This window comes from Chrysochloris asiatica, unplaced genomic scaffold (genome assembly GCF_000296735.1).
Source record: "Chrysochloris asiatica unplaced genomic scaffold, ChrAsi1.0 scaffold00141, whole genome shotgun sequence".
Classification (NCBI taxonomy): domain Eukaryota; kingdom Metazoa; phylum Chordata; class Mammalia; order Afrosoricida; family Chrysochloridae; genus Chrysochloris; species Chrysochloris asiatica.
The window spans coordinates 7,584,070-7,593,528 of record NW_006408659.1 but is presented as its reverse complement, the minus strand read 5'-3'; positions in this window follow the sequence as shown (position 1 = coordinate 7,593,528).

Here is a 9,459-nt window from a genome sequence, read left to right as displayed (position 1 = left end):
TTGAGAAATCTGAGCTTAATCTGATTTGCTTGCCTTTGTATGTTATATTTCTCTTTTCTCTAGATGCTTTCAAGATGCTGTCTTTATCTTTGATTTTGGAGAGTTTGATTATTATATGTCTTGGTGATTGTCTTTTAGGGTCTATCCATCTTGGGGTTATGCTTTATTTTTAAAGGAGTTCATGTAAATGTACATACTGAAATATTTATGGATGAATGATATGATGTCTGAGATTTGTTTCAAAATAAGTGGGGGTGGGGTGGGGAGAAAGTGGTTCCAAGTATAGATTGGGTTGGAGTTGATCATGTTGAAGGGTACTGGGCATGGATGTTCATTAGAAAATTTCTACTCTGGCTTATGGTGAACATAAAAGGCACAGATAACTAACCCTTGGTGGCAGGTGATCTGAAGTTTTCTGGGGGCAGAGTCCTTTAAGAGAAGGCCCCCAAGATGAAAGGGACTAGTAGATATAAGTTAAGGGTACATGACTAAATGGAGGGTATTTGGGAAGTAAGGGTCCCAGTTCGAGGGAATTACACGGTGGTATGCCTAAAAGAGAAGAAGAGTTTCATGGAGCTGAAAGGAGGCTCCATGGGAATGTATCAGAGAATGGCAAGAGATAAATAGCTAGCTAGCTAGATTCTGGGAGAGAGCATCAGGGGCAATTTGAAGACAGTGATAGAGTCTGGAAGAGCAATTGGAAGCCACTGAGCAGGAGAATTATCTGTCTGGGTACGCGGTTTAGAGACAGTGTATCTACGCTTTATGGTCTCAAGGAAATACCAACTTTAGAAAGTCTTCTTTGAGTATACTTCTTAGCTGTAGATTATGCCTTCTGTACCAGTTGTTATTTTTCCTAGCTGTACAGGCTCCCTGGCAGCTAAGTCAAAAGCTTCATGACTAAAACTAGGAGCTGCTTACTCTTCTAAGTTATGCTCCCTTCAGATAGTTCTGAGCTGGGACAAAATTCAGACATTTCAAAAGCTCTTAATCCAGTGACTTTGATCAATCAATCACTAAAATTCACAATCATCACACCTTCATTATAGTCTCATAGTTACATATTATGGGGATTTTCTTGACTATCATGAAGCTAAGTTATTGTGTAACGAGGTGTTTCCACAGTAGTAACAAATACTTATGATAATTATTCACCTGTTCAGTTTATCCCATAAAGATTTGTCTTAGGCTTGTTTAGAAGTTTTTCCCCCTGCTCTCCATCATTACATCAACATGCAATTGCTAACTTCCAAAATTGAACAAATTGCGCATGATATTTAGTGCATGCATTTATAAAGGTTGTCATTTGTCTTGGTGCAATACAATGTTATCTTATGCTGACTGCTTTTCAAAGGTGAGGCAACTATTCAAAACAAATTGCCTGACAAATGTCAGTCTTAGCAAATTTGGACATGATGTTTAAATTGACTTACAACATCCTACAGGACACCCTACCATAGTATGTTTCTTTGTAAAGTCTCTAAACTCCAGTACTGAACTTATTAAGAAAGCAGGGTGAGATGCACCAGCCTTTCTGGTAAGATCCAAGGGGATCTATGAATCTTGTTGTCCCCAAAGTACTCTCTCACTACCTTTCTCAGGGCTAAAGCCATATTACTCATCCTTTCCTTTGGATACTGCATCTTCCATTACTCTATATTATCTCATATATATGAATCCATACAAATTTGTTCCAGGAGAATCCATCTCAAGAATTGTCACTTTCTTTTATATTTCTAAATCAAATTAAATCTGGATTAACTTTGATCATCTCTGTTGTTGTTAGGTGCCATAGAGTCAGTCTCCAACTCATGGTGACCTGAGCACAATGGAATGAGTTTCAGGATGCTCATGAGCTTGTTGACTAGAAAATTCTGAAGCAGAGAGGCCTGCAGAAACAGCCTACACCAGTGTTGAACATAATCCAGGAAAGGTTGAAAGAGCATCTCCCCCTACTCCATTCCCCTTAGTCTAATGGTGTGGAAGGGAACTTCGTGGTTTTACTTCTTAAGGAGAAAAGTAGAGGAGGCGCTGACATAAAGGAGCTGCCCATGTGATTGCCCAGCAAGAGGATGCCAAGAGAGGGGCCTGAGACTGGTAGAGGTTGGGGGAGATACGACTACTTCTGACCAAGACAGAGTCTCTTAAGTAGCAAAAAGGGTCCAGGTGAAGCGATACAGCATTCTGAGAGTACCACATGTATCATCTCAGTGGAGCCCACCATTCCTGAGGGCCATCTCAACAGAGCTGGCGGAGGGAGTCCTCCTAGGAGGCCAGTCCCAGGAGTGGGTCAGAGCCTCCTCTCCTCATGTGCCCCAACAGAAAAGAACCAGACTGAGAAAGGAAGGAGCAAGGAGTCCTGGGACATAGGATTCCAGCTCTCTGAGAGTTTGAGAACATTTAACTTTTGGGTGATCTTCTGTATAGAGTCATTATATTGTTGTTAGGTGTCATTGAGTCACTTTTTAACACATTGTTGTTGTTGTTAGGTGCCATCGAGTCGGTACCAATCCATAGCGACCTTATGCACAGCAGAATAAAACACTGCCTGGTCCTGGGCTAACCTCACTACTGTTGCCACACTTGAGTCCATCGATGCTGCCACTTGGCCAATCCATCTCGTTGGGGGTCTTCCTCTTTTTCTCTAACCCTCCACCTTACCAAACATGATATCCTTCTCCAGTGACTGATCCCACCTGACAATATGTCTGAAGTATGAGAGACGAAGTTTGGCCATCTTGGCCTCCAAGGAGCACTCTGGCTGTACTTCTTCCAAAATGGATCTTTTGGTTCTTTTGACAGCCCATGGCACTTTCAATATTCTTCTCCAACACCATAACTCAAAAGCATCAATTCTTCTATGGTCTTCCTTATTCACTGTCCAGCTTTCACATGCTTCTGAGGTTATACCACATAGGGAGTGCATATAGAACTGTTCCATATGGTTTTCTAGGCTGTGAGAAGAGATTGAGATTGTCAAGGACTTCATTCTTCTTGGATCAACTATCAACACTCACAGAAGCAGCAGTCAAGAGATCAGATGACGTATTGCATTGGGCAATTCTGCTGCACAGGAACTTTTTAAAGTATTGAAGAGCAGAGATGTCAGCTTGCGGACTAAGGTGCGCTTGACCCAAGCCATGGTATTTTCAATAACCTCATATGGATGCAAAAGCTGGACAGTGAATAAGGAAGATCATAGAAGAATTGATGCTTTTGAGTTGTGGTGTTGGAGGAGAATACTGAAAGTGCCATGGACTGCCAAAAGAACCAATAGATCTGTTTTGGAAGAAGTGCAACCACAGTGCTCCTTGGAGGCCAAGATGGCTAGGCTTCGTCTCTCATACTTTGGACAATTGTCCAGAGAGAACAGTCGCTGGAGAAGGATGTCATGCTGGGTAAGGTGGAGGGTCAGAGAAAAAGAGGAAGACCCCTAATGAGATGGATCAGCCAAGTGACATCATTGATGGCGTCAAGTGTAGCGGCGGTAGTGAGGTTGGCCCAGGATCAGACATTGTTTTGTTCTGCTGTGCATGGGGTCTCTGTGAGCCAGTTCCGACTCGATGGCACCTGACAACAACAACAATCTTTACCAAAACAAATTGCCAAGTCTTTTTCCTATGGAGTGGCAGGGTGGGTTAAAATAACCAGCTTTTTAAAGGTTAGCAGACAAACCCTTAATTTCTTTCCTCGATAGAGCTTGTACATTGTTTGGTAGTATGCTACAAAGTATTTGAACCGGGTTGAGAGAAAAGAGGGATTTTATTGTACTTCTCTTGGCATAATTCACAGAGTAGGAGTAGATGTAGCAGGACTTCATAGAGGTAGGAAGCCTGACGCAGAAATTTGGGAAGCCATGTCTCATCTCAAACTCTGTTTGCCTGCCTCTTCTCTCTTTCAGCTGGCTTTCTCTGCTTCTCCTGCCCCCATGGTGCATTATGACCCTGCGGAGCTGCTCACTTGTGATGGCCCAGTTTCCTGCAGACACTGACCAACATCCTTTCTGTTTCAACAGATGATTCCAGTGAGAGAAAACGTGATGACACAGTTTGGGTTAGTTGCCCAGTTTTGGGATAGCCAGTTATTCCTAGATACTAGAAATGGCTATACAGGATTCCCCCAGATGACCTGAAGATTTAAAAAATATATTTTATTTAAGACATGATCCTAGGAAGCACCAATAGGGGGAAGAGGAAGTGAGTCAGGGAAAGTAACAAATCCCAATGACTGTGCTAGTGCAGAGTTACAAAACGGCATGGAAATCTTGTCTGACTTCCTCTGGCTTCACAAGGGGGAAAGAGAATCAAACTCAAACTCATACCAAACCTGATTCCTATGTCAGGGAGGTCAGACGTGCTTTCACCCTACAACCTTCTTTAACCTATTCTGGCACCAATAATCCTTCCCACAGCACTCTCTGCTTCACATCTGGGTTCAATAATCTGTTACAATGGACACACAGAGCTCACAGACAACATTCATTATGGCAGAGCTGATTCACTCAGGCAATGGAAAAGGTTGTTCTTCCTTTTCCCATACTCCCTTGATGAACAGAAGTGTGGCCAACTCCCAACTTCACCCACTCCCAGTGCAGATCCTGCTCTCTGGGAGTTCAGAGGTGAGTGGTTGGGAGCCACACTAATTTGAGTCGGGGGCCCATGTTGGTGCCTGGATTCAGGTGGGCTCAGCTGCAAAGCCACCAGACCAGCATTTAACCAGTCTTGCTGTCCCCAGTTTATCTGTGGCCCTCACAGACACTGAAACCAGCTTCATCAAGGGACTCCACAAACTACTTCCAGGTAGAGAACCCTGAACATAGATAATATTAAGGCCAATAGGAACTCCATTGAGGGCCACAAACTCTGCTGTCACATTCCTTCTACAACCACCTCATGAGCTCCTTGAATTGCAGGAGCCTCCCAGAGATTTCTCCCCTCTGGGTTCACTACCAGCGCTGTTTGTCTTTACAAATCGACAATCTCACAATGTCCAAGACACAACTGACAATTTTTGCTCACACAAGGAAACAAGAGAAAATGGATCAAACAAATGAAAAAGATGCAGAGCCAAGAGACATTTCTAAGGAAGAAACGGTAATAGGACTAAGTGAAAAAGAATTCAAAAGAATGGTAATTAGGTATCCCAAAGGATCCATAGAAAGATCAAGGAAAGCAAAGAGAATGCAATAAAAAGTTTAAAAGAATTCAGGAAGTGTTTTACAAGAACAAACAGACAAAATAAAAGCAAATTTTAGAACACTATAAAAGTTGCAATTAGAAAGCAAGAAGATTAATACTAAGTTCTCAGAAATGGGTAATATGTTGAAAGGGCAAAGGAGTTGATGCAAAGGAATGTAAATTTGAATTAGTGAGCTTGAAGAGAAATTTCTTCATATTAGTATGCCAGAAAAACCATCATAAAAAAGAATGCAAAAATCTGAATAAAGCCTAAGAATTATGAAGAGGAACAACTTAACGGGTAATGGGGATTCCAGAACATGAAGAGACAACACAGAGAAAATTGTCTAAGAGGTTTTGGAAGAAAACTTCCGTACCATCATGAAAGACAAGAAGATAAGCATATAAGAAGCTGAACAACACTCAAACAGGATGGATCAAAAAAAAAAAAAAAAAAATCACCAAGACATATTATATCAAACTTTCCAAAATGAAAGACAAGGAAAGAATCCTGAGAGCAGCTCAGGATAAACAAAAAGTTACCTACAAATAAAAACCAATAAGACTAAGCATTGATTTCTCAGCAGAAACCATGCAAGTAAGAAGGCAATATAAAACTCTGAAAGAAAAAATTGCCAACCAATAGTCATATACCCAGCAAAGCTGTCCCTCAAATATATTAGCAAAATTAGGACATTTCCTGATAAACCAAAATTAGAGGAATTTGTAATGACCAGACCAACTGTACAAAAAATGCTAAATGGTTTTCTTTGGACTGAGAACCAACAACAGCAGACAACAATCTGAGATTACCATACATAACACCATCACCCAGAACTCAACCCAGATATAGAAGTATTTAAAGTAAAACAAACCTACAATACTGAAAATAGGAAACCAGAGCTATCAATGTATAATGAAGTCAACTACAGAACAAAAAGAGGGAATAAATAGTGTAGATACAGAACTTCCTAATGGCAAGGTAAAGTAGATTTCAAGATCAAACATACTGTTTTAAGCAGGGGGAAAATTAATAAATTACAGGGTAAACTCAAAGAAAAATAGTATACATTAACACAACCAAAATGAAAATTATAAGAAAACCCACAAACAAAATGAACCAAGCATATAAAATTCTGTGGAACAAATAATCCAGTAGCACCACAAAAATGCACACAGAAAAATGACAGTAATCAATTCGTTCCTATTGGTAGTTACACTGAATGTAAATGGATTAAATGCACCAGGCAAGAGACAGAGAGAGCAGAATGAATAAGAAAACAGGATCCTTCAATATGAGACATATCAAAAAGATGGAGACAGCCTAAATGTCCATCAATGGAAGAATGGGTAAATAAACTTTGGTACATGCGCACAATGGAATACTACAAAATGTTGAAGAATAGTGATGATTCTGTGAAATACCTCACAACATGGTTGAAGCTGAAGGACATTATGTTGGGTGAAATTAATCAGTCTCAAAAGGACAAACATTGTATGAGACCAATATTATAAAAAGTTAAAATATTTTCTTGATAAAAGAAACAATCTATGATGGTTACTGGGGTAGGGTAAATTATTCATAGGCTAGTGGGTAGACACATGTTAACATGGGTGACAGGGTAGGCAATATAAAACAAAAGGAAGGTCAGCAGAGGAAAGATGGGAGTGGCAGGAGACACAGGGAGAAATACAATAGTAAAAGTGAATAGAGGTAAATGCTATTAACTGTTAGCACATCAAGAGGATTGCAACCATGCAGTGAAGCCAAAATACATGATTTTGAATTTAAAACTGATGATCTGCTGTATATTGAACTTTATTATATATATATATACAGAGAGAGAGAGAGAGAGTCCTGGTGTGGTGCTGTGGGTTAATGTGCCAGACTGCAAAGTCGGCAGTTCAAGCTCACGAGCTGCTCCTTGGAAACCCTATATGGGATTGCTATGGGTCGGAATCGACTCGACGGCACTTAAGAACAACAACATAATTGGAGAAAATAGAATTTTTCAATAATCCTCTGTTTAAACTTCCCAATGGATTACCAATATATAGAAATTAAATGTAGCATTTGGAAAGAGGATACATGTGTAGACAGAAATTAATATAAACATGTAACAGAAGTGCTTAATACACCAAAGAAATTCACTAGCAGAGAATCTGCTCTACCAGTTATTTTAAGTGAGGAAGGAAGGAAGTTGTTTTTTTCTTTTTAAGCATACTGCTTTTGCTGGAAGGCATTAAAAATATGAAAACAGTTATAGAGCAATAAACAATTTTCTTTCTCCATTGTTACAAAGATGTTTGTACAGTAACTGACGTTAAGAGCAAAACGGTACTCTTAAAATGCATTGTGCTTTTTTCCCATTAAAATATGCCCCCATCTTCACTTGAGTGGCTCAAATCATATATGTCTCTAGCAACCCCAAGAGCTCAGTTAGTGTGGAGTCCCCTTAGAAAACAATGGAAACTTTGTGCTCAGTGCCTGGAGCAAGACAATAAATGAAGCCCATGAGAATTCAGGGATCAGGCACAGTTCCAGATGACATTTGGGGCTTAAGTGCTCAAGTAGGGCCTGTGACAGAGGGTGGGGAGGGAGGAGGAGTTGGAATCCAAAGAAGGGGCTACCCGCTGACAACACAAGGAGTGAGCAGAGATGTCTGGGGATGGAGGGTGCTGGTGGGAGCAGAGGCATCTCAACACAAATGGGTTGCTTATGCTCCCCTGCCCTCATCTGGAAATAAAGGTGGTAGATTCTACCAACTGCTAAGAAATGCCCCTCTCATGGATTGAATTGTGTTACCCAAAATATGTGTTGACTTGGCTAGGTCATGAGTTCAGTATTGTGTAGTTGTCCTCCATTTTTGTGATTTGATATGATTGACCCCATTTTTTGTGTTAATGAGGCAGAATTAGTGTGGGTTTAGATTTACACCCTCGGAAACCCTGTACAGGGTTGCTATGGGTCGGAACCGACTCGAAGGCACTTAACAACAACAACAACAACATCTTGAGTCACAGCCCTACAAAAGGGTGTGACTGAAGTCACATCCTTACTCAAATCCAACCCTTACTCAAGTCACAGCTTTTATTTTACAAAAGAGAGGAGGAGCAAGCAGAGAAGGGAGGGAATATCACTATCACCAAGAAAAAACTGGGGAGCAGCACATCCTTTGGACTCAGGGTCACATCATAGGGAACTTCTTAGACCCAGAGGAAGATTCATGCCCAAACACATGGAAAGCTCAGATGTTTAAAAGAGTCAAGGATCTTCCTCTAGAGACAGTACCTTAAATATGGGCTTCTAGCTTACTAAAGGCTGAGAAATGGAGTCCTGGTGTGGCGTTCTTGGAAATCCTACAAAAGGTCACTATGAGTTGGAACCAACCTGATGGCAATTAAAACCAGCAACAGAGAACTATAAGAAAAACACATTTCTGTTTGTTAAGGCCATCCACTTGGTAGATTTTTGTTATAGCAGTACTAGACTAAGCGAACCCTCTTTACCCATCTCCAGCCCAGATTGAAAAGGACCCAGAGCCTTCATTAGTTGTACATATTATTATCACCCTATACTCCTAAATGTCTTAGACTAGTTCACAAAACATTAAAAGATGGTTTATAAAAGTGGGGAGAGAGAAAGATTCAACCTCAGAATCTAAAAAAGAAGACCACTGCAGTTGTCTTTGTGAAAATAAAAATACTTCAGTCAAAAGACACCAACAAGAAATTTAAAAGACAAGGAATCGTCTAAGAAAAAATATCGACAATATGTGTAGCAAGAAAATAGTTTTAATCATTATACATATGTATGTATACTACAAATCAATAAGAAAAGCACAAACAATCCAATAGAAAATTGTGGAAAGATAACAACAACTAACAGAAAAAGGGCAAAAATGTAATAAGCATATGAAAAGTTCTAAACCTTAGCAATAACCAAGTAAATAGAAGTCACAACCAGTAATGAAATATCATTTTTGGTCTATCAGTTTAAGAAATATTTTTAAAACTGGTAAGATCTAGAGTGTGGAAGAGTTATATACTTGATCTAAAAATTTAAAAGTCTGATAATACTCAGTGGCTATGAGAATACTGCAAGTAGAAATTAAAAATTGGCAGAACCCTTTTTGAAGAGAATTTAATGCTATATGTCAATGGTTTAAGTATGTGTAACTTTTTTTTTTTTTTTTAAGGTTTTTATTGTGGATTGAGTGAAAGTTTACAGGGCATATCATCAGTTTTACATTCAACAAATCATACACCTTGTTTCATTACA